A 26,732-nucleotide genomic window follows, 5' to 3' on the forward strand; every position below is an offset into this window, starting at 1 on the left:
GACACCAATGACGGGGCACTATTCCTCCCACTGACACCAATGACGGGGCACTATTCCCCCCACTGATACTAATGATGGGGCGCTATTCCTCCCACTGATACCAATGATGGGGCGCTATTCCTCCCACTGACACCAATGATGGGACGCTATTCCTCCCACTGACACCAATGATGGGGCACTATTCCTCCCACTGACACCAATGACGAGGCACGATTCCTCCCACTAACACCAAAGATGGGGCACTATTCCCCCCACTGATACTAATGATGGGACACTATTCCTCCCACTGATACCAATGATGGGCCACTATTCCTCCCACTGATACCAATGATGGGGCACTATTCCTGCCACTGATACCAATGATGGGGCACGATTCCTCCCACTGACACCAATGTTGGGACACTATTCCTCCCCACTGACACCAAAGATGGGGCACTATTCCCCCCACTGACACCAATGATGGGGCACGATTCCACCCACTGACACCAAAAATGGGGCACTATTCCCCCCACTGAAACTAATGATGAGGCACTATTCCTCCCACTGATACCAATGATGGGGTGCTATGCCTTCCGACTGACACCAATGATGGGGCACGATTCGTCGCTCTGGCACCAATGATGGGGCACTATTCCTCCCACTGACACCAATGTTGGGACACTATTCCTCCCACTGACACCAATGACGGGGCACTATTCCTCCCACTGACACCAATGACGAGGCACGATTCCTCCCACTAACACCAAAGATGGGGCACTATTCCCCCCACTGATACTAATGATGGGGCACTATTCCTCCCACTGATACCAATGATGGGCCACTATTCCTCCCACTGATACCAATGATGGGGCACTATTCCTGCCACTGATACCAATGATGGGGCACGATTCCTCCCACTGACACCAATGTTGGGACACTATTCCTCCCCACTGACACCAAAGATGGGGCACTATTCCCCCCACTGACACCAATGATGGGGCACGATTCCTCCCACTGACACCAATGATGGGGCGCTATTCCTCCCACTGACACCAATGATGGGGTGCTATTCCTCCCACTGACACCAATGATGGGGCACGATTCGTCTCTCTGACACCAATGATGGAGCACAATTCGTCGCTCTGACACCAATGATGGGGCACTATTCCTCCCACTGACACCAATGATGGGACATGATTCTTCCCACTGACACCAATGATGGGGCACTATTTCTCCCACTGACACTGATGGAGTACTATTCCTCCCACTGACACTAATGATGGGACATTATTCCTCACACACTGACACTAATGATGGCGCACCATCATTGGTGTCAGTGGGAGGAATAGTGTCCCATCATTGGTGTCAGTGGGAGGAATAGTGCCCCATCATTGGTGTTAGAGTGATGAATCGTGCCCTATCATTGGTGTCAGTGGGAGGAATAACACCCCATCATTGGAATACCATACTGAAATACCATACCATATTGAAATCAAATCTGATGTTTTTTAATTTTTATTTGGTGTGTGTTGGAAGAGGGGTAGTCTTATATGGCGAGTATAGCCCAAACCCTATATTTTAACAGGAAAAATAGGGGGTTGTCTTATATGCCCAGTCGCCTTATACGCCAGGAAAATATGGTACGTGGATAATCTTCACTAAAAATCCACCGAAAATTCCAATGTGCTAGTCAAAAGGATTCCACCAGCAGGAGGCAAAGGATGGCCGCTCACCTTATACTGTGAACCTTTAAATTATAAAAGGTCCAACTGCATGTGTTCCCCTTTAACAGCTGGGATCAGCTTATATATAGCACTTTCCTCTTTCTTTATAATCAGCTACAAGGTGGAAAAATGCAGCTCATAAAAGGATTAGATCTTCAAGTCTATATTCCTTTGACTAGCTTTTTGTATCATGTGACAGAATCCTCACCTGTGAAAGCTGCAAGGTGGCTAGTGGATTCTAAAACTGACTGCCACATGAATGCACAGCAGTAGCTGCCGGCCAGGAGATCAGCTTTACAGGTTTCCTTCTCTTGGCTGGGCAGCTGCCTCTGTGCAGTCATCTGAGGTGGAGGTCCAGTAGGGCCAGAACTGGAGTTTGTCATGAATGGAGCTGTAGTGCTCATAGAGCCTCTGCAAGCAGATTGCTGCATTAAATATACACAAATCAATAAAAATTCCAATTACTTTGGATGAGGATGACCCAGTAACAGTAAGGGGTTCCAGGATCTATGATGCAGGTTTTGGTCTCATCAGGGGATGTCAAGAAATTGCCTCTATCAACAATGGAGGATTATGGGCTGAGGTCACCCACTGCAACGGGACTGTCGACAATGTGCTTATAAAAAGATATGTTGCACCGCATAACAGACAAACAACAAGCCCCAAAAGGAGGCAAGGCCTCACTCACAAAACTAAGTAGTTGATGCTGAAGAGAGTCACAGACATTCAAGTCACAGGAGGTAGGCAGTGGAATGAGACCAGAGAATGGTGTATCCACAATGCACTTTGAAAGCAGGGGTAGCAGCGAGAAGTTGGTTCCTCTAGGTTGAATGGTAGGAGAAAGAGTGAGCAGCACTCACTTATTGGATGATGTTCCCTCTGCCTCAACAGGTACAATGATAAGATGGTGGTGACAGGAAGTTTAACGTGAGATAGCTCCCAGCGCTTCATTCTTCCTGGCCTTACTGCTGCTAAGATCAGGTCACAACTGAAGCTGTGCCATGACTCTTGACCTACAGAGCACTCTTCAGCTAACATAGTGCACACAAGTCTGAAAAACAACACAATGCAAAGCCCAGTGCCAGAAGATCCCATTTCAAGCTAACCCAGCAATTTATTAGTCCAGCAGGGACAGAGCACTGGCTCAAAGGTGTAGCTGAGGATATGCCAGTCCAGACAGCTACTGTATAAAACTATTCCAAGCAGTGCATTTGAATTCTTGATTGAAGTCACCAGAGAAAAAAAATATCTACAGAGTATCTTGACTGAAGAAACAAAAAATCAAACTGAGAAGAAAATTGTTAACACAAAAATAGTTCATGTTTTTCTCAGCAAAGGATAAAGCATCCAGCCTTCCAGGGCACTATAAAAAAACTGAAGCATGGGTGAAGATGGGCAAAGGTGAGGTTCTACAGGGGCTGGATTAGCATTTTTTGTTTGTCAGCATCCCAACCTCTTAAAGGTGGCAGTATAACCCATATATCTAGGAATGTTTTACACTCTTGTGTCCTGTAATGAAAGATGAAGAAAATACATTTTTGGTTTATATAGACTTTAAAGCTAAACATTATGCACATGTTAATGCTCTGGCATCAATGACACATTAAAATGTATTATATGCAAGCAGGGCAAATAACTAAATTTGATTTTATGATTTTATCACCCTCTTTCAGTCCCTGTTCAGCAAGTCTGGAGAAGGAGAAGCAGCATAAGGAGCCAATCAATTCATGTTCTGAAAAGGAGTATGCTGATAGGAGAAGAAAATGAAATGATAGAGATATGAGATATACTAATTCTGCTTTCACTGTCTAGTCACAGGTAGGGGCAGCTCCATGACAGTCTGGGCTCAGAGGAAATGGGTTGAATAATGCAGAAAAAAGTACTGTGAGACAAAACTCTGGACTGAAACTGAATTTAGCAATACAAAGGGTTTTTTAATTATTTATTTTAATAAGCTATTATTTTGTATCTTGAAAGTTTTGGCTGCAGTTCTGTTTTATCTCTTTAAAAACCCTATGATCTTTTTAACACTAAAATTATTTTTAGGCCAGAAGTCGGATCAGGGTTTTATGTGTATTGTCATCCATTGTTAAAAGTTGGTATTTGCTGTGAATTGAAAATATGACTCACAGAAAGTTCTTGGCTATATAGGGATTTTCCTTTTTCTATAGGTCCCCTTTAAGGCATTGGCTTCTAACATATTATAAACATTACTCTATTGTTTTCTATATAGCCACATCAACAAAATATAACCATAATTTGCATGACAGAGCATACTCAAATGTCTAGTAAATTAGAAATGCATTGCTACTGAGAAAATGCACATTTACAATTTCTAGGCAAATTCTATTTTTCCTAATTTTAATCATTGTTGCAAGTATGATTTCTTGGTTAGGCAGGGCTCTAGGCACCTCAGATTCCTCTAAAGATATGTGTGTGATTTTTATAAAGGTAGTCGTATTTCAAAGCTAAAATTTCAATTCTTTTCCGCTCACTCTGCTTTAAAACATGATATCATTCCAAGTTGAAAGTAGTCCATTCTACCTGATTTCCCAAACGGTGAGGATAAAAGAGTAACTCAACAATGCCTCAAAATAAAAGATAGAGAAAACAAAATAGACAGAAAACTAGCAATGAACAACAACAACAACAACAACAACAACACTAATAATAATAATAATAATTATATTATATAATAATAAATATTATTATCATACTAGATTATGATTTGTCATGCGTGGTATAAACATCTAAAACAATTACTAATACAGGCAATACTCCTTTTGCTTTTATAGCTAGCTATATAAGAATAGCTATAGTAAATATAGCTGCATAATGATGAAACAAAGCTTGACTATATTTTCTGGAATGAACATGATGCTGTCAATCAAACATCAGACTAAGGGCTAGCCATGGGATGGGTCACTTCAAACTGATATGTTAGTGCAGCCATCAATCACTGAGAAATATGAAGGTCAGTCAAGCCCAAAACTTCTTGAAAGTCAAAAAGGCTGTGTAATTTCAACATTTTAAGTATTCAGTAACTACACAATAGCCATTGAATACAACATCAAAGTATGTTGTTTCCCAACAGCTGTCTAAAAATACACATACATGCATAAACCTCATTAAATAACATGCTAGGAGGAATAAGTGGCCACCATTTGCAAATTACAGATTTCAAAGGAAAGACATAAATAATTTCCATGTTTAGAGAAAATGTAAACGGCTAAATAAATATAGTAACCAATAATAATTCACAAAAGTTCCAATTACATCTTTCTGACTGGGGCTGACCTGCCACATGCTGTATAAGGTGGCATTTCTATTCTCCTAAGATGTATCTTAAAGTGGTTGTAAAGGCTGAAGATTTTTTGTTTTCATGATTTCTATTCATTAAAGTAAAAAACCTTCTGTGTGCTGCTCCCCCAACAGCCACCCTAATACTTATCTAGCCCAATCTCAATCCAGTGCTGTGCACAGGAGCCTCGGCTCTCTCCTCATTGGCTGAGACACAGCAGTGGGAGCCATTGGCTCCCACTGCTGTCAATTACAGTCAGTGAGGAATGAGCAGTGGGCGGGGCTTGGGAGTGGGAGGGTTGAGTGCCCCTAGAGCAAGCAGCTGCTCTGGAGGCACTCAGCAGGGAAAAGAGGACAGGATCACCAAAGGGGGACCCAAGAATAGAAGGATTGGGGCTGCTTCATGCAAAGCCATTGCACAGAGCAGGTAAGAATTAAGTGTTTGTTAATTAAAATATGTAACATTTAATATCACTTAAACAGATTTGCTTCAATGGTACATTTTTGTTTCACATCTACATGGTCATATAAAGTATATGTGGATGCTACGTTTCCTTGTAGTTGTTGAGCATGGCTGCACCCCCTTCCACCGCCTAATGGCGCTCTATTACTCCTATAATGTGATAGACAATTCCACTAACCAATAAGCAGGTTCTGAATGAAAGAAGCATTAAGATTTTAATATTACTTCAGCTGCCTATAGCTTTGGAACTGTTTCCTTTTGGTTTTGTTCACATAAATACCCAACAGGCATTCCTCATTACAGTCATCTCTGGACATGTATTAGGTGAACTATACAAGAAGGACTTTTATCTTTAAGCCCTAGGGAACTTTAACCTTTACATTTTACCTTTTCACATTTTAACCTGATGCACAACTGAAAGATTACTTTCCTCAAACAAAAAAGCTGTAAAATCAGTGAATTCAAAGGCTGTACTGTAAGTGCTATTATACTCCACAATTGTTAAAATGTAAATTGTGTATGATGAAATGTTTGCATTATATATTTAATGATACATTTGATAGCTTGTTATATTATTATTATTTGATAATCTACATTAGTGCCATATTGTATGTTTAGTGTTGTAGCAGCTAAGTAAACTGTGAATGAAATGGAACTGCATTTATAGTATTACAGAAAAATAGCCTTTATTTGTGTGCTTCTATAGATAAAAGGTGACGATTCAACTAATGTTCTTTGTTGTAAAGCTTTTTCTGTCTCAGCAGGAAGCAAGTAAGTAGCAAAAAGCTATAATATGAGTTCATCAAGTAATATAACCCTGATCTGCAGGGATCATGTTCTTTAGTGGTGTGATGCAATTTGGTCGGTGTGTTAGTTCACTTTCAGTCTTCCCCTAAACAAAGCCCATCAATCATGTCTAGCTGTGGAATTATTCCTCTAGCTCAAACCTGTAGTGCACACTGGAGACCATGCTGATACTATCAAACTCATTTCATTTAGGACTTCAGGCTACATCCCCAAAGAGAACATACACAAACGTTATCTCTCATGCCACCCAGTTTTTCTTGTTGCTGGAATAGATTGCAGGAAAAAAAATGATGCCTTCGTTTTTTTACATGTAGTGGAAAAGACAATGTCTACTTTTGAATTACAGAGATAACAGCAGATACATCAAGAATGTGGTATTGGATCTCTTAAACTTTCAATATGTGGGAAACCAAATGTCACAGCGCTGAATAAGAAGTGTAATTGGTCTCTGGAGAATGAAAGAGTGGCCTCTGTAAAAACTGTGTGATAAGACTGAAGATCTCCAAGGGAATTTTAATTCTCTCCCTATCTGGGAGGCATGAATATGGTGGCAAAAAATATGTTTACCAACTATAAAATAACAAAGTTATGCATACCAAAAGATATTTCTAAAACACATAGGCCTATATGTATCACTGTTAAGGAATGCAGTAAAATGTATACATATGTTATGCAGCTCTATGGCTGAATCAACAGAAACTAAAACTTATTTTCCCCTCCGCTACAAGCCACCCAATTTTTTAAAGTCACACTGACCTTTTAGCTTCAATCAGCTAAATATATTCCAGATGCTTTAAAACAAAAAAGGGAAAAAAAACTAAAGTTTGTTTTCTTTAACGATTGTAAAGAATTGTAAACTGTAAAGAAGAAGCCTTGCTCTCTCTGTGGAAGCAGTGGTCTCTCTGCAGATGTTTGACATGCCCCTTGCTGAACCAGATATAGAGATCTCCATTAAGTAGGGAGCATGAGCTTTGTTGATCACAGAGCTATAGGTTTAGCTCAGCAGTTGACATATTGGGCCTTTTCAGAGAGACCACTGCTTCCACAAAGAGAGTAAAGGTCATTCTTTGAACCATGTTGACAAAGCACAGGCATTTCTACTCCGGCTGTTGCAAATTTTTAAAGAAAATGGACTACAAGACTTTTGACCTTTTTTATGCACCTGGAATATATTCAGCCAAATAAAAGGAAAAGTTCAATTGGGTTTTCAAATATAAGTAACAAGTATTCTTGTTGCTATCATAGTACATGTGAAAGCCCCAAAATGGCTAATGGTCTGCTAGATCTATAGATATGCACTTGGATTCTGATGCTACCTGATGTAAACTTCATCAAAGAATTATACGGGTTCCACTGTTGACAGTTTTCGTTACATGGGTGTCATGGTTCCACAAAAGCTTTAAAATTTTATATAATTTATCTGGAACTAGTATGTGGATCAGAAATTTTAAAGTAAAGTCCACAATCCTTATCTGCAAACTGATGCAAGAAGCAACCTACATTTTCAGAGGGAAAGGTCAGTATCAGCTGCCTCCACATTTTTTCTCATGAGATATTTATCTTAAAAAGACACTGCAAAGCATCAAATGAGTGCTGAAACTTAGGTTGCTCTACTATGCAACTCTCAACAAAATTTTCTGGCTGGGCTTGGGCCTGGTTCCTACTAAAATCGCTTAACAGTATTTATGAAATCTCTGCCTTCTTTGTACTACATAAAGCAACATGGGCTTTACTCATGCAGATGACATCAGTAATTTCACTTACTTGACAGCCCTACCAGAAGCATATGGTCACATATTATTTGAGGTGAAGAAAAATACTTTATACCTTATAAGGAAGGGACCTTGTTATGGGAGGACTCACTATCCTTTTTCCCTTGTAATCATTGGCTTTTGGCTGCTTAGGGAATCTATTAGGGATACATATAGATATACACTATATTGCCAAAAGTATTGGGATGCCTGCCTGTACACACATATGATCTTTAATGGTATCCCAGTCTTAGTTTGTAGGGTTCAATATTGCGTTGACCCACCCTTTGCATCTATAACAGCTTCAACTCTTCTGGGAAGGCTATCCACAAGGCTTAGGAGTGTGTCTATGGGAATGTTTGACCATTGTTCCAGAAGTGCATTTCTAAGGTCAGGCACTGATGTTGGATGGGAAGGCTTGGCTCGCAGTCTCCGCTCTAGTTCATCCCAAAGGTGTTCTATCAGCTTGACGTCAGGACTCTGTGCAGGCCAGTCAAGTTCCTCCACCCCAAACTCGCTCATCCATGTCTTTATGGACCTTGCTTTGTGCACTGGTGCACAGTCATGTGGAGCAAGAAGGGGCCATCCCCAAACTCTTCCCACAAAGTTGGGAGCATGAAATTGTCCAAAATGTCTTGGTATGCTGATGCCTTAAGAGTTCCCTTCACTGGAACTAAGAGACCAAGCCCAAACCCTGAAAAACAACCCAACACCATAATCCCCCATCTACCAAACTTTACACTTGGCACAATGCAGTCAGGCAAGTATTGGATTGCCAGACAGAGAAGCATGATTTATCACTCCAAAGAACATGTCTCCACTGCTCTAGAAAAGCTCTCTATGCACTGTTGTTGTGCTAATCTGAAGGTCAGATGAAGTTTGAAGGTCTTTAGCTATTGGCTCTGCTTACAGTTAGTGACTTCTGCATACTGGTGCTTCAGCATGCGCTGGCCCCACTGTGTCATTTTATGTGGCCTACCACCTCATGGCTGAGTTACTGTTTTTCCCAGTTGCTTCCACTTTGTTATAATACCACTAACAGTTGCCCATGGAATATTTAGTGGCAAGGAAATTTTATGGATGGACTTATTGCCCAGGTGGCAACCTATCACGGTACCACACTTGAATTCACTGAGCTCCTGAGAGTGACCCATTCTTTCACAAATGTTTGTAGAAGCAGTCTGCATGCCTAGGTGCTTGTTTTGTTTACACCTGTGGCCATGGAGGTGATTGGAACACCTGAATCCAATTATTTGGAGGGGTGTCCCAATACTTTTGGCAATATAGTGTATATCTAAAGTTAAATTTTTTTTTGGCCAGAGTGGGGGAAAAATAGCACCACTAACAGCATCTTTGCTGCCAACCTTATCTCATTAGGAAGATTTCACCTAATTTTCTGTGCTGTGGACTTAAACAGGAAGTAAGAACATATTTTTCAAATAAGAGGGAAATCCCCTTTGAAGATGGTCATGCACTGTAAAACTTCTCTCAAACATAAGATTCAGACCTCTGCTGGAAGAAAGTTTGACCAGTCAGACCTCCTTGAATCTGAATGTAATATCCTTGGTCAGGTAATATAGTCAAACCTCACATGCAAAAGCAAAATATGTTGAACTATACCTGTAAATTATTAAAGCATATATAACACCCTTAAGTGCAGAACAGTGTATATAAGTCCAACATATACAATATTATTGTGATCCAGTGATATGAAAACTTCTTCAAACTCCCTTGTGACTCCACCAGCCTCTTACCAGATGAACAGACCTCGAAGCTTCAGAGGACAGTTCACACACCATGTAAATGCCTTGGGTTGATTGGGAACCACAGGGCACACCAACAGAGATCAAAGATATTCATCTGCTGCCAGTATCTCCACTCAGCATGTCAGGATTACACCAAAGTAAGCAAATAAGCTCCATAGTGTAAAACAGTTTTAACATTTTATTAGCAACAAAGAGAGGTACTCACATTAAGCAGCAGAGTATATGAGCAAAACAAACAACAGCAGCTTCTGCTCAATCCAGCAGCAAGATTATGTCAGCATAGACTCCACCCCAACATGTTTCATCTCATAAGAAATTTTCAAAGGGCTGAGTCAAAGGGATTTTGAAAAAGTTTTCAAATCACTGGATCAAAATTATATTGGATATGTTGAACATATATACACATTTTTTGCACTTAAGTGTGTTGTCTGTGCTTTATTAATTTAAAGGTATAGCACAACAATTTTTACCTTTGAATGTATTACATTGTTGTATCTATCTGTTTTTGAGTGCTGCTGTACATTGTTTTTTATGGTTGTTCTTATTTAATATTTTTTGCGCCAAGCACATTTTTTGTTTTATATTTGTTTGCATGACTCACATGCAGCCTGTAACCCTTTATATGCAGCAGCTCTGGTCCTGAAAACTCAGTAAGGAATACCCAGATGGACTGGCCTGATCTGATAGTGAAGTCATGTGCTGGGACAAAGCGGAGATGCTGCTGACCACAGAAAGATTACAGAAATTAACTGGTGAATTCTGCACATGGTAGCTAACTAGAGATACTTCTAAAATTTCTATTTTCGACATGAATATAGCAGTAGCTGTTGATAGTAGAAATTTATAGCAAAACATATTGTACAGAGAAAGTACACATCCATTCTCCTAAGGACACTAAGAGTAACTAGCAAGTCATGTGGTGGGAGGGGCTGTAGCCTCTATGGGGCTGGACTTCAGTTTCTATTTGCCTAACGTCCATTTCTCCTGCAAGCAGCAGTATAATCTTTGATTGTATATTACCATAAAGCTGTATCCTTCAATGGATGATAAAGAAAGCAAAATTACTTTACTACTTTTTTTTAATAAATGTGACAATCTGACACAAAAAGGATAGCATAGTAAAACAAAACACAATTTTTCTTTAAATTCAGGTCTACAAAGTACTCCCCGACTTCTGATGAGAAAGAAAAGTGTATCAGACGCCAACTACATATTACAGTTTATATAGCATTGCATTTGCGCTGCACAATTTATGTGAATTTTAGTTTCTTCCAGCATGCATCTTCAGGCTTGCTGATAAACATACAGCCTTTGGTAAATAATTCCCCCAAGGTTTTGAAACCAGTTATGCTCCTTTACCTGATTTTTTAAAAAAAAAACAATTTAAAAAATGCTGAAACAAAAACCAGTTACAGTATAGTGACGGCAACATTAAATAGGATCTTTCTTATGTTTGCAACTAATGTCTTAGACATTTTCTTCCTTAGGCATAAACATAACATGAAAACATTTATGTTTTGCACATATACCTGGTTGGTGGGAAGTACATAACTCTGATTAGATATATATCGTGCAAGCTACATAAGAATTTACAAACTCAGATACCTAATTTTTTGTTGAGTAGTGTGATTCTGCCCAAGGCCAAAAGCAACAGAAGAGATTCCAGATTACGGCATTAAACTGTAAACGCCACATGAAGAAGAAAAGCTCATAATTAAATAAACCTGTGGTCTATCTAACAATAAGAACATCAATCTAATACATTTAAGCACTTTATAGCTACAATTCACAAAAGCTGAATAATTTGCTTGTGTTTGTTAAATTATATAATTTTACATCAAAGTGTTTTGTCCACAAATTAATTATCATATAGAGCAAAAGGGATTTTGTTTCCCCACAAAATAGGCATTTAACTACTAAAATCTTCTAATTACCATAAATCATTTTTTTTTTTCTCATTATTCTGTCTACTTCTTAAAAGGCCATTTTCCTGCTCTCTTCAATGAACACCTTTTTCAGACTCAATGGGGTTGATCAGGGGTGGACTGACCATTGGGAAACTCGGGCATTGCCCGAGGGCAGGGGGTCAGTAGGGGGCCCCATGAGATGCCCCTGGTACCTTTTTCATAGGCTTTTTTGAGTTTGGGCACGGACACAGGGGCCCCATGATCCCCAATTGCCCAGAGGCCCCATGAGTTGTCAGTCCGCCCCTGGGGTTGATTTACTAAATGAAAATAGACTGTTCACTTTGCAAGGGAATTTTCCCCAGAGTGAAGTGAAGCTCTGCCTCCATCATCCATTCTTGTGGAAGAAAAATACAGTTTTTTTCCCTCATTTTCCTTGTACATGACAGGGTAATCTTTGAATTGTAAAATTTCACTACATGCACTAAGCTCTTTGGAAAATCGCCTCGCAAAGTAAACTTCCCTTGAGAGTGAACAGCCTATTCACTGTTAGTACATCAACTTCACTGTTCTTACGATGCTAGCTATATTTTAGGAACAAAAAAAGATGTGACAATTTTTGTGAGTTTACTATATACAAACAAAAGAATAATACATTAGCAAACAATGTTAGTTTTTTTGTGAATTGGGTCTTATGTTTCCAATTCTTGAGTTTCTGTGAACTGAGGATTTACACACTTACATGACCTTGAACTGTTATGAACCATTGTGCCTAATATAAATGCATTTGGTCATGCATCCTATTAGTTTAATGGGGTTGATTTAATAAAACCAAATAGGCTGTTCACTTTGCAAAGGAATTTTCTCCATCATCCAGTTATGTGCAAACACAAATATTGTTTTATTTTTCCCTGAACATGACTGGGTATTCTTTGCAAAGTGAATTTTCAACACATTTACTTGCAAAATGAAAACTCCCTTGAAAAGTAAATTAGTAAATCACCCCTAAAGTCTCAAATCTCAAAATTTCAAGGCCAAATCCACCCAAATCTAGTAAAGTAAGTCAGCACTCCATCATGGTAAACAAAATGCATGTGTGATGTTTTACCCTGGTTTGCAATAAAGTGTTCCATACAGTTCCATGGTTGGGTGCCAGCATGCTTTACAAACTATGTGTCGTGCTTATAGAAATTCCAGCCGCAACACCAGTTCTCCTTACATATCCAATACACACCTGGATAGAGCGTGATGAGGTTTTTTTCTAATCCACCCAAACTCCACTTACAGAATATATATATTTACATGAATTTAGTTACATGAATACATTAATTGCTTTGAAAAATGCATATGTCCTTATAAAAGAGCATTTTATGTAATATGCATTTTATGGATTATAAAGATTTTGTTCTAAAGCCCAAGGGGGATAATTTTAAAGAAAAACAAATGTTTTGCTGTTAGTGAAATCTCCTTCATATGTTTTAAATTCCGATCAATTGTTTGATCTACATTGAAGAATAAAGCACTGTTCTCTCTTAGATTGTATTGATAATGAATGGAGAAGAACTAGTCAGTTTATCCAAACTAAATCTGTCATTGGGCAGGATCACAGACAGTACATATCTTCCCCAATATTTCCACAGATTTGGCAGATGAATATGCCAGTTTGGATACTTTTATTTAATGATTTAGAAAACAATTTTGCCTTCCAAAGCTTCCAACCAAGCACAGTCCAGCTGGTTTCACAGTGGATTGAAGACAACAATCATGTTCTCCCTGCCATGTTGATACAGCTTGTCTGCCCTTCACCCTTCTAAAACCACCAAGTTGAAAAGCACCAGGGCTCTGCCACATCATCATTACCATAAGAGTTTGTGCATAAATGAGGAGTTGCCCACAGTGTGACACCAATGCTGCAAGTGCATGTCGTCTGGATAACAGTTCTATTAATTACTTTGAAAAAATAGTTGTATAAAAATATACTGCATATATGTAAATATATATGAAACAAAATCAGAATGTTTCCAGCCCTCCTTTTTCCTATTTATTAGAACAGAGGTCTTTAACCACTTGCCTACAGGGCACTTATATCCCCTTCCTGCCCAGGCCAATTTTCAGCTTTCAGCGCTGTCGCAATTTGAATGACAATTGCGCAGTCATGCAACACTGTTCTCATATGAAATTTTTATAATTTTTTTGAGACAGATAGAGCTTTATTTTGGTGGTATTTAATCACCTCTGGGTTTTCTATTTTTTGCTAAACAAACCAAAAACAACTGAAAATTTAGAAAAAAAAAAGTTTTTTCTTAGTTTTTGTTATAACATTTTGGTAGCACTGATGGGCACTGATGAGAAGGCCCTGGTAGGTGGCACTGATGGGCACTGACAGGCATCACTGATGGGCACTGAAAGGCAGCACCCACATCTGGCACTGATAGGCAGCACTGATATGTGGCACTGATAGGCGGCACTGACTGGCACTGATATAGGTGGCACTGACTGGCACTGTTAGGCAGCACTGACTGGCACTGTTAGGTGGCACTGATAGGCAGCAGTGACGGGCACTGATAGGCAGAACTGATGCGCACTGATAGGCGACACTGACTGGCACTGATAGTTGGCACTGACTGGCAGCACTGATAGGTGGCACTGACTGGCAGCACTGATAGGTGACACTGAAAGGCAGCTCATATGGGCACTGACATGTGGCATTGATGTGTACTGGTAGGCACTGATATGTGGCTTTGATGAGGCACTGATGGGCACTGGCAGGTGGCACTGATGAGCACTGACAGCTGGCATTGATGGACACTGACAGGTGGCACTGCTGGGGCTACACTGATCATCAGGGCACACTGATCATCAGTGCCCTAATGATCAGTGTACATGTCCCCTCTGAGGAAAGTGTGACAGCTCGTGAGGAGAGAAATGCTGATAACCGGCATTTCCCTATTTACATGCAATCATCTGTGATTGGACACAGCTGATCACATGACTGAGCCGACATCTTCGGCTCTTTTTGTTGATCGGTGATTTGTTGTGTCCGAGGGACACAGCACACCACTGATCACCACGCTGCGCGCTCCTGGAGCCAGGCACGCGCAGTTAGAGTGGAAGGACGTCATATAACATCCTCCCAGAACGAGAGAACCTCATTGCGCCCATAATTTCCTTATATGGCGGGCGGGAGGCGGTTAAAGTGGTCAGTACTGACCCCCAAGGGTGTCTCCCGCATTCAGTTAACACCAAGTTTAGTTATGAATAGCACTAATATCTAAATGTAAATGAAAAAATGTCACTGCAAATGAAAAAATGTCACTGCAAACTCACACATGTACAAGGGGTATTTCTCTACTTTTGGAATAACAAATTAAGAATTATTAATAAAAAAAGGTGTAAGTCAATTAATAATCTAAAACTTTATGAAAGAGTTGGTGAGATAATGAGTTTGAGGACCCCGGAACAGAGTTAAAAAAATGATGACTAGTCCGTCCTGTCTTCCTTTTCATTAAAAAGAGCCCTGTCTGCAAAGCAAATACTCCCCCTTTCCTTAAGCATACTGCCTTCAACCAGAAAATGATTGACTCTATAGTGATTCAGTGTTATGAATGACACAGGGACTCTTGTGGGATTGCAACACTTTCATTCATAATTACTTCAATAAAGCAATAAGAATTACTGCAGATTACATTGTATATGGGATTGCGAGTTGATCTTCTTATATCTATGAAGGTCCTGGAAGATTAACACATACCACATGTGTCCTTGAAATTATGATATAGTGCAATAGAATATGATGGCACTATATAATTCCAAGCTAATCAAAATCATATAATAGCATTAGGGCTGCCTATTGGAAAGACAAGTGTATCTCTACTACACATGGTCATCAATTGCTACCATTATTTTTCTAAGGCAGGTTATTAAATTACTTGATGGCTTTATTGTACACAAGCACTTATTTTACAGTTTTAAGTTATAAATTTGTCCTACTGTACTTATTCAGAGCAATAATTGGTTAATTGTTTTTTTTTTTTATGACATAAAGGGCAAAAGATTGTAGAATCAGACAAAGGCTCCTTACTACTTATTTAAGCACACTCTCTCAACAGTGTACAGAATAAACTTTTCACAGCTCCAAGGGATTATTAGATTAATAATTGATTTTGTATTCATTTAAAAATATGCATAGTAATGAGCTCATTTGTTATTTATGTGGATGTCACATAAATGTTCAGAGGCATTATGCTGCAGTTTAGTATTCAGAAATGAACATTTAAAACATCACTCGCTTTTAAATACATTTCATGCAAGATGACTAATAGGCTATTATCTTTGTTTATTGTTAATGGTATTTATCTGATATACAGCAAAGCACCATACTAGTCTGCATCACTGACACATCAGGCAGACATCAAGAGCAACATCTCCAATTTATTTAATGTATAAACAAAGGCTACAGTTTACATATCATTTATAAAAATGCACTTTTCTAGCAAATACAATGAGCAATAAAGAAAAGCTGTGTAGTCAGTGATACATAACGAATCATTCAGTATGAAATATTTAATGATGCACATATTACAAGCAAGAAAATCCTTGCATCCTGAAAAAAATTCACTACATATTTCTAGTCCTCAGATTTCTAATCCCATTAATGCAGAGTTTACTGCTTACATAAACAAAATCATAAGGTTTACATTTTCAAAGTAGAACTATGAACAAGGGCAAAAGCAAATATGACAGATAGGGTGCAATCTGTCAGTAGCAGTTTGTATTTTTTTCATAGAATTTTTAACTGCTGATCCCGTAAGTAGATCTGTTTGTTTATAGTAATAGAATGCCAACGCTGTGTACAACCAGCCTGTCGGGTTTTTCCCAAACGATCAGTGTCGCCAGCTATGGCTGCCAACACTGATCATTGTATTCTGAGGGGGAGAAGGCCCCCCCACTGTCAGAATACAATACCACAACAGATGAGATTCCCCCATCCACATCAAAACAGTGGTTGGGGGAATCAAGGCATTTTCTATCTGTCGGGAAAAAAAATGAACAATGTATAGGCTGCCTAAGGCAGCCCGTAGATGATTTAATTTCCTTTCCTTTCACCACGGATCCATGAACATTTGGGCATTTACAGGAATACTTGTAGAGAACCGTTTTCAGGCTGGAAAAAAAAAATCACAAGTATGTTTTTGAGAGCAGCTTTCGGGCAGAAAAAAAGCTAAATGCACCTAATTAGACATAAATGCAGTGTTTGGCATTTTCAATTGTAAATTGAATATAGTGAAAAATTATCAGAGGGAAATGTTTTGGAAAAAGAACTTAAAAAAACAAATACCAATAAAAACGCATAAACTCTGGCATTTTCTTCAGCTGCTTAATGTGCATGGACGTTTGGACCCAAATTAGCAGGCAAAAGTCTAATTGGTCCGTGTTAAGGACAGTAACTGACAGCGAATCTCACTGATGACGAAGGGCATATGAATAAAAAAACATACATTTTTTACAGATTTATATACATCCAGATGGGATTTTACCTGATTTATTGAATCCTTATGGAAACACTTTGGATGCTTAAGTTGTTAAAACCTTTTCTTAGAAGCATGCAACTGATTCACTTTGTTTATTTACTTAGCTGAAATGCGGACACAGCTTTGCATTATGTAGGATAATTAAATGCTTTATTAGATCAGGCAATGTTTCATTGGTCTGGATAACAAGCAAGCAGCTGAAAACAATAGTCTAATACCCAAAGTCATCATCATGTGCATGGAGCGAGGAAAACATCAGATTCATGCTGATCTAATTCTTTGACCATCCCTATACTCTTTGCATTGGAATACAAATTGGAATACAAATTAGAAGACAAGAACACATTACAAAGGTGCTCAATTAACTAATCTATTACCTTTATTAACATTCTGATGCTAAAAAGTTATTTTAAGTGTATTGTGTATTGGCCTCTTCTATAATATATATTCCATTTATTTTACACTAATCTCAACTGTAATAAGCTAAAAAACCAGGTGAGTCATGTCCTATTTCCTGCTGTAACTAGGAGTATGGCTTTCAGAATGATCAAAACCATGTCTTAAACTTGAAGCATATGAAATGTGCATGCTATCATTCAGAGCTAATAAAATATTTACTTTTTAATTTTCACTTTCCATTTTTCTGGTACCCATCATAGGAGTGCTGTCAAATTTATAGCAGGTCAAAGCAAAGACTGATTTTCTGAAATGTACTACAGGAAGCACTGTTTTATTTCCATGCTACGTGGTTTTGGTAATGATGCATAAAGCAGATCTTATTTGCATGGAAATTCTTGCAGAGGGAGAGGAGCAACATTATCTTGCAAATAGATGTTTTTAGACAATAACAAGGCAGTCAAACAGACGGACTCCTTGAATTTTTTTTTTTTATGGAGATAATTATTGTGCAGCTTATTCGAATATGCAGACATCTCATCATTGTATGTAAGGAAAACAGCAATGCTCTTAATAATAATAATCTTGCACAATGATGTACTGTACATCAATGACCTTTTATGTTAGAAATATTAATAATTCATACAAATATTCGGTAGCATATTCAAATCATATATAGTTATTGGTTAGTAAGACATGATTATAACAATAAAATAACGTGATTTGGTAATAAGATTAAACAGCAGATAATATTAAAGACTGTGTACAATATGTGAATTGAAATGCACACCAGTTTTTTTTTTACATAGTAAACAGGTGGCACAATTTCTTTTGACATGACTCTTGGCCACCTAATTCTTATGGCAAAAAACCTCTTCTTTCTTCCCAAAGCTAGTGCTGTATCTACCTCCACAGTGACACGTACTATGTATTGTGTATAGAACATGGACTAGAAAACACTGCAAGCTACTTTAGCACTCAGAAGGACTTTGGATATAAAACTATGGCAACCAATGGGTTTTTACAGAGTCTCAAAGGCTGTAAGATATTCATCGTAGCTTGTGTTCCCAATCAGGCTCAGGGATATATTCCGTTATTCCCTTAAGTCAGATAGGGAGTATGACCACATACAAGGAAGAAATGTACTCCTTTAGCTTTTTGAAATCATCAAAGCAATAACAATTTTTACAGAGACTAATCTGATCAGATTTGGCAACTATGAATGTTTTATGACGGTTCTTCTGGATAATGGCCTTTATTTATTTATTTAATTGCTTTGTATCATGGATATGCTGATCATGTGAATCTTTGTGAATCTTCTCATGCTGGATCTAGATATGGTACTATAAGAAGTTGATCACATTCTGTCTGACTCTCTCCAATAAGTTTGCCTCTTATTGTTGTTTTCAGTTTTTTCTTTTTTTTTTTTACCCAATGGTTTATTAACCACTTGAGCCCCAGAGGATTTACCCCCCTTAATGACCAGGCCTTTTTTTGCTGTTTGGCGCTGCACTAATTCAAATGATAATTGCGCGGTCATGCAATGCTATACCCAAACACAATTTACGTCCTTTTTTTCACACAAATAGAGCTTTCTTTTGGTGGTATTTGATCACCTGTGCGCTTTTTATTTTTTGCGCTATAAACAAAAAAACCACGAAAATTTTGAAAAAAAACAGTATTTTCTACTTTCAGCTATAAAAAAAATATCGTAAACTCAAAGTTAGTCATAAATTTAAGCCAACATGTATTCTGCTACATGTTTTTGGTAAAAAAAATCCCAATAAGTGTATATTGATTGCTTTGTGTGAAAGTTATAGCGTCTACAAACTATCGTATAGATGCTGTAATTTATGCCTTTTTTTGCTATACAGCGCTGCACTAATTCAAATGATAATTGCACGGTCATGCAATGCTGTACCCAAACGAAATTTACGTCCTTTTTTTCACACAAATAGAGCTTTCTTTTGGTGGTATTTGATCACCTGTGCGCTTTTTATTTTTTGCGCTATAAACAAAAAAACCACAAAAATTTTGAAAAAAAACAATATTTTCTACTTTCAGCTATAAAAAATATATCGTAAACTCAAAGTTAGTCATAAATTTAAGCCAAAATGTATTCTGCTACATGTTTTTGGTAAAAAAAATCCCAATAAGTGTATATTGATTGCTTTGTGTGAAAGTTATAGCGTCTACAAACTATGGTATAGATACTGTAATTTATGCCTTTTTTTGCTATACAGCGCTGCACTAACTCAAATGATAATTGCGCAGTCATGCAATGCTGCACCCAAACGAAAATTACGTCCTTTTTTTCACACAAATAGAGCTTTCTTTTGGTGGTATTTGATCACCTGTGCGCTTTTTATTTTTTGCGCTATAAACAAAAAAACCACAAAAATTTTGAAAAAAAACAATATTTTCTACTTTCAGCTATAAAAAATATATCGTAAACTCAAAGTTAGTCATAAATTTAAGCCAAAATGTATTCTGCTACATGTTTTTGGTAAAAAAAATCCCGTGCATTAGCGGGCAAACTGGCGCTATCTAGGAGGGGCGCTAACACTATCGGAAGTCACCAGTGACACTAATACAGTGATCAGTAAAAATCTGTTCACTGTAATCAATGACACTGGTGACAGGGCAGTGAAGGGGTTAACTGGGGGGGGGGCGATCAAGGGGTTAAATGGGATTTCTGGTGCACTAGCGGGCAAACTGGCGCTATCTGGGAGGGGCGCTAACACTATCGGAAGTCGCCAGCGACACTGATACAGTGATCAGTAAAAATTGGTTCACTGATCAGTGACACTGGTGACAGGGCAGTGAAGGGGTTAACTGGAGGGGGGGGGTGATCAAGGGGTTAAACGGGATTACTGGTGTACTGGCGGGCAATCTGGCGCTATCTGGGAGGGGCGCTAACTCTATTGGAAGTCGCCAGCGACACTGATACATTGATCAGTAAAAATCGGTTCACTGATCAGTGACACTGGTGACAGGGCAGTGAATGGGTTAACTGGGGGGGGGAGATTAAGGGGTTAAATGGGATTACTGGTGTACTAGCGGGCAATCTGGCGCTATCTGGGAGGGGCGCTAACACTATCGGAAGTCGCCAGCGACACTGATACAGTGATCAGTAAAAATTGGTTCACTGATCAGTGACACTGGTGACAGGGCAGTGAAGGGGTTAACTGGGGGGGTGATCAAGGGGTTAAACGGGATTACTGGTGTACTGGCGGGCAAACTGGCGCTATCTGGGAGGGGCGCTAACACTATCGGAAGTCGCCAGCGACACTGATACAGTGATCAGTAAAAATTGGTTCACTGATCAGTGACACTGGTGACAGGGCAGTGAAGGGGTTAACTGGGGGGGCGATCAAGGGGTTAAACGGGATTACTGGTGTACTGGCGGGCAAGCTGGCGCTATCTGGGAGGGGCGCTAACTCTATCAGAAGTCGCCAGCGACACTGATACAGTGATCAGTAAAAATTGGTTCACTGATCAGTGACACTGGTGACAGGGCAGTGCAGGGGTTAACTGGGGGGGGGGGCGATCAAGGGATTAAACGGGATTACTGGTGTACTGGCGGGCAAACTGGCGCTATCTGGGAGGGGCGCTAACTCTATCGGAAGTCGCCAGCGACACTGATACAGTGATCAGTAAAAATTGGTTCACTGATCAGTGACACTGGTGACAGGGCAGTGAAGGGGTTAACTGGAGGGGGGGTGATCAAGGGGTTAAACGGGATTACTGGTGTACTGGCGGGCAATCTGGCGCTATCTGGGAGGGGCGCTAACTCTATCGGAAGTCGCCAGCGACACTGATACAGTGATCAGTAAAAATTGGTTCACTGATCAGTGACACTGGTGACAGGGCAGTGCAGGGGTTAACTGGGGGGGGGGGGGCGATCAAGGGGTTAAACGGGATTACTGGTGTACTGGCGGGCAAACTGGCGCTATCTGGGAGGGGTGCTAACTCTATCGGAAGTCGCCAGCGACACTGATACAGTGATCAGTAAAAATTGGTTCACTGATCAGTGACACTGGGTGACAGGGCAGTGAAGGGTTTAACTGGGGGGGGGGCGATCAAGGGGTTAAACGGGATTACTGGTGTACTGGCGGGCAATCTGGCGCTATCTGGGAGGGGCGCTAACTCTATCGGAAGTCGCCAGCGACACTGATACAGTGATCAGTAAAAATTGGTTCACTGATCAGTGACACTGGGTGACAGGGCAGTGAAGGGGTTAACTGGAGGGGGGGGGGCGATCAAGGGGTTAAACGGGATTACTGGTGTACTGGTGGGCAAACTGGCGCTATCTGGGAGGGGCGCTAACTCTATCGGAAGTCGCCAGCGACACTGATACAGTGATCAGTAAAAATTGGTTCACTGATCAGTGACACTGGGTGACAGGCAGTGAAGGGTTTAACTGGAGGGGGGGGGCGATCAAGGGGTTAAACGGGATTACTGGTGTACTGGCGGGCAATCTGGCGCTATCTGGGAGGGGCGCTAACTCTATCGGAAGTCGCCAGCGACACTGATACAGTGATCTGTAAAAATTGGTTCACTGATCAGTGACACTGGGTGACAGGGCAGTGAAGGGGTTAACTGGAGGGGGGGGGGGCGATCAAGGGGTTAAACGGGATTACTGGTGTACTGGCGGGCAATCTGGCGCTATCTGGGAGGGGCGCTAACTCTATCGGAAGTCGCCAGCGACACTGATCAGTAAAAATCGCTTCACTGATCAGTAACACTGGTGACAGGGCAGTGAAGGGTTAACTGGAGGGGGGGGGGCGATCAGGGGGTTAAATGTGTCCTAGAGTGTGCTAACTGTAGTGTAGTGCTTGTGTACTCACTTTTTGGATGTCTTCTTCTCTGTCTAGAACGGAATGTGTCCAGGCAGAGAAGAATGACATCATATCCTGCCCTGTGTATGTCAACACAGGACAGGATAGGACAGGGACCGATCATGTGATTTCAGCCAGAAATCACTGGCTGAAATCTAATGATTGATCCCTCCTGGATCAAATAGTGTCACCCGCGGGTCGGCGGGAGCGCGCGCGCGCGCCCCCTGCCGGCGAAAGTGTCGGGAGCGCGGAACCCGTTTTTAAACGTGGTTTTGCGCTCCACTGCCGCCCTGCACACGTATATACACAGTGGCAGGGCGGCAAGCGGTTAATATGTTTATCAGTGTATACATCCTGTGCATTGGGAATACTACAATAACAGCTGTCCATTATTTTTTTCAAAACTCTAAATATAATACTCTACATCTAAAATTACTGCTTTAGTAAATTATCCCCTTTGATCCCTATTGCTTTACTGCTCTATTTTTAACTTTTCTTGCACACACATTAGTACCATTCACCCACATCAAAGCCTCTGCTAGTCAATTTTATAACTACAGTCGCACTTATCGGATTATAACATGATTAGATACAGCCTATTACATGAGTCAAATTTAGCTGATTTTTTTTATAATAATGGTTTACTATGACTGTAGAAATTCTAAATTTCTAATTTGTACTTTTTGCATTTTTAAATTCATAAATGCAAGAAATGAACCCAAACTAGGAAAAAATAGACTCATGGACTCCTTGAATCACTGAATGGAGCTGATTTTCCTGACCAATCACCCTGCAGGATCTATTAGCTCCATTATTCCTTAAAATAAGTTGGTTGATTAGATACATTTTGAGGCTGTGGTCATCTACACAGTAAATAACAAATAAATGTAATATTAAAGAATGTACAGTATAACATTAATTGGTAGAGATATTTTAAGGTTTTTAACCCCTTGGCGCCAGCATCTCCCGGTCCTTTAAGGGTTTCAGAAGCCGAGAGGCGGGTTTAGGGTCATGTGACTGCCGTGACACATCATCACGCCGGTCACATGATCGGGAAAGGTCCTGATCGAAAGAGGAGATCGGGACCTTTCCGTGAGTACTGGACACGTGTGCTGGGAGTGTGCAGGGCGCACGCTCTCAGCACATATGTTTTTTTTTTAATAGAACGCAAATGTGTGGCTGCTCGGCATCTAGGCCCAGACGTCAGGAGGCCACACATTTGCGTTCCACCAGCGCCAAGAGCTTAATATTGGGGAATACTGAGAAAATCAGTTATATGCCCACTAGTTATAGGTTTTAGTATTTATATCATTTTGGTATTTTATATACTTTTGGTAACACATCAAGAGGAATACAACCACTCATAGTAGCAGGGACAGAGCTATTAATTCATATGCAAAGATATCCTTGCTGCGGTCTGTGAAATTTAAGAAGCCACTGGTATTCTGATAGGTACTGAGGGTGGTTTAGTTCACTCTATCCTTAATGTATCCCACTTGAATATTTGAATATACCCATTGCTTTAATAGCAGCAGAAACAAATAGGTGATCATGAATACATTCTTTTTTATAGCTGAGACAGAGAATTGATGAGATGTACATATCTGTTGAATACTGTACATGATCTAAGCTTTAATAACAATTTTATACTATGTAATGTAATTCTGTAAATCATGCTTGCTGAACCAACCGTACAGAATAACTATGAAATGTTATTATATATTCATCGAGACATTTTATTACACTACGATACAGTAGGTTAGCAGTGATTTTTACAAAAGAACTTACTTATAAAATAAATAATGCTGCCCCACTGTTTACCTACAGTACAAAAATATACAATAAATGTTGATAAAACCAACCAATAGTTATTTTGTCAGTAGAAGCCAACGAAGTAATGAATGCTGATGCGTTAAAAAAGTCTCCTTTTCCCCTTGATGATCTAGCTTTGCTGTTATATTTCTTGAATTTTAACACAGAATGTGACAATAAAATCCATTTTCTGCAAATGCATATACAGTTCAACGGGAGCATTGAACTGAAAATTGCAATAGTCTATGGCATTTACATGAAAAATCTAATAACTCAAGCTGCCTACAAAATGTTATTCTTGATATTGCCAATAGGTTGCGAATGAAATAGGACAGGGCATAGCTGCTACGATTTTCAATGCTTTTGAAAGGTTCTTTGAAGTTGAAAGCAAATTCTTTCTTCAACATTGTCACAAAAAGAATGAAAACAAAATCTTAGGAACACTTGAGATACATAACAGGTCTTTTTTTAAGATACTTGCAATTAAAGTAACGCTGTCATGTAAAACAAGGAAACTGAATTGGTTCTATATGCTTGTCAGTCCTGCAGACTGGTCATGGGGTATTTCAGCTTGCTGTTCTAACTTGGTAGGTATCAGAATTTACAATACGTACCCTTAAATGATACTAAAGACATTTTTAAATAACAAAAGAGGTTATGCTTACCTGCTCTGTCCAATGATATTGCACATAAAGGTTGCTTTCCTCCTGTTCTGGCAGTCCCAGCTGGTTCTTCCTTCGGGTGCCCCTTGTAGCAAGCCATGTGCTAAGATGGCCCCTATGTATATGTGTGTGCCCTTGTTGGGTGCTGAGCTGGGCTGTGTGTGTCCATAGACACGCATAACCCCGGTAAGCCATGCCCCTGTCCCCCTCCCTTCTTCACAGGATTTTAATGAATGCAAAAGGAGCCTATGGCTCCACTGCCCTCAGTTTCTCCTGTGAAATCAGGAAGTGGGGGGAGCAGTGATGAAGCTAAAGACAGTAATGCAGCAGTGATATGGAGCCAGGTTTAGGGATGGGGGGAGGGGTAGGAGAGGTAGTGGGGGGTAGTCTAGGGGTATTTACCTGAATACATTCCCTGCCTTAAGGTAAAGAACATCCCGCTATCCCCCCCCAAACACTTAGCTGGGTCCTTTACGAATCTAGCGCTGTACCTGGTAGTAGTTCCTCTGTAGCCATTTCCTGCTCTCACAGGCTACACTAAGAGCAGTGGGAGCCATTGGTTGACTGACGTGATACCAGTACAATGGAAGCTGGAGCTGCAAGGAAGGGCTGGTATGGTGGGCATAACTATAGTGGGAGGCCCTTTACAAAGACATTTTCACTTTATCCTGCATGGGCAATGTGACAGTGTCTCTGCATGTTACAGACAGACTGCATTATATGATGTATGTAATTTTTTATTTTTTCAGAAGTTACATTTTTGATCATTTTAATATTGTTTATTGAGTTTAATTTAGTGTTTGTACTCCACTGTAAAACACCAGCTCAGTTGTACCTAAAATGCACCACCTGGCCTTGGCAGTGTAGTGTCACATGTGAGTATGAGTGTACCTGCCTACAAATATCAATATACTGTACAATACAGTTTTGCAGAACATATCTCTTCAATAAATATCCATAAATAGTCTATAAATAAGAATTATTCAAATTTTTGAAGATGATACTCGGTAAAGAAAAAGTTAGTTTTGGGAAAGTAATTCCTTGTTATATAAGATTCTTGCTGAATAAACTGAAACAGTAACGGTGCCTCTGGACCAATGAAAAATATGGTTCCAATACATTAGGGCACTAATGGACCATTTACTAGAAACACATTATTCTCCAATTGAAAAAGCAAAACATTTGTTGAATTTCATGTATACAAATAATACTTTAAAAGTTTAAATGTTACTAACATAGAATGGATATTGTTGACATATTTTAACTTATATATGGATAAGAAGAGCACTTAATTTACAACATTAGGTCATCCATCTGCAAAATAACCAGTGGCTACATTACTGCAGGTCTGTATTGTCTTTGTAAATACCGTCTTTCACCTACACTGTTCTGAGGCCCATACAGGCTTTCGAATTACCCATTTTAACCTAAATAGAAAAATGTTTGTTTAAAATGCTGGCATAGCGGGTGGCGTGGTGTGGCCTGGCACGACATGGTGTAGGTCCCGAGTGAGCAGAGCTCCGCTGAAGATTTATCCTCTCAACTATCCTGTGCATCATGCAGCAGCTTCTCTGATCCATCACCAGAGGGTTAGCTTAATAGCACTAAGCATGTCTCCTCCTCTGAAAACAACAGATGCCAGCGCTAAACTGGGCAAATACAGACATAAAGAACGGGAGGTGCCAGGGGAAGATGGTGGCTCCTCTACTCATCAGGAATCCACACCAACAGAGATAGCTAGGGTATTGTAAGCTATCTCAGCCTGTTAAACATCACTTACATCTAAAATAAAAGAA

The 26,732-nt window shown here is 39.8% G+C and overlaps 1 protein-coding gene and 1 long non-coding RNA gene across 3 annotated transcripts in view; one reads left to right on the top strand and one right to left on the bottom strand.

The window, feature by feature from the left end:
• Window positions 1-26,732, bottom strand: part of PACRG (parkin coregulated) — an 816,916-nt gene that overhangs the window by 402,896 nt on the left and 387,288 nt on the right. The gene's annotated exons all lie outside the window — the stretch shown is intronic.
• Window positions 17,223-26,732, top strand: part of LOC149469808 (uncharacterized) — a 162,357-nt gene continuing 152,847 nt past the window's right edge. Inside the window, exon 1 of the long non-coding RNA XR_016311504.1 lies at window positions 17,223-17,578. This is a non-coding gene — a long non-coding RNA (uncharacterized LOC149469808). The remainder of the gene's footprint in view (window positions 17,579-26,732) is intronic.

This window comes from Staurois parvus, unplaced genomic scaffold (genome assembly GCF_062004578.1).
Source record: "Staurois parvus isolate SC_StPar_1 unplaced genomic scaffold, SC_StPar_1.0 ptg000059l, whole genome shotgun sequence".
NCBI classification, from domain to species: Eukaryota; Metazoa; Chordata; class Amphibia; order Anura; family Ranidae; genus Staurois; species Staurois parvus.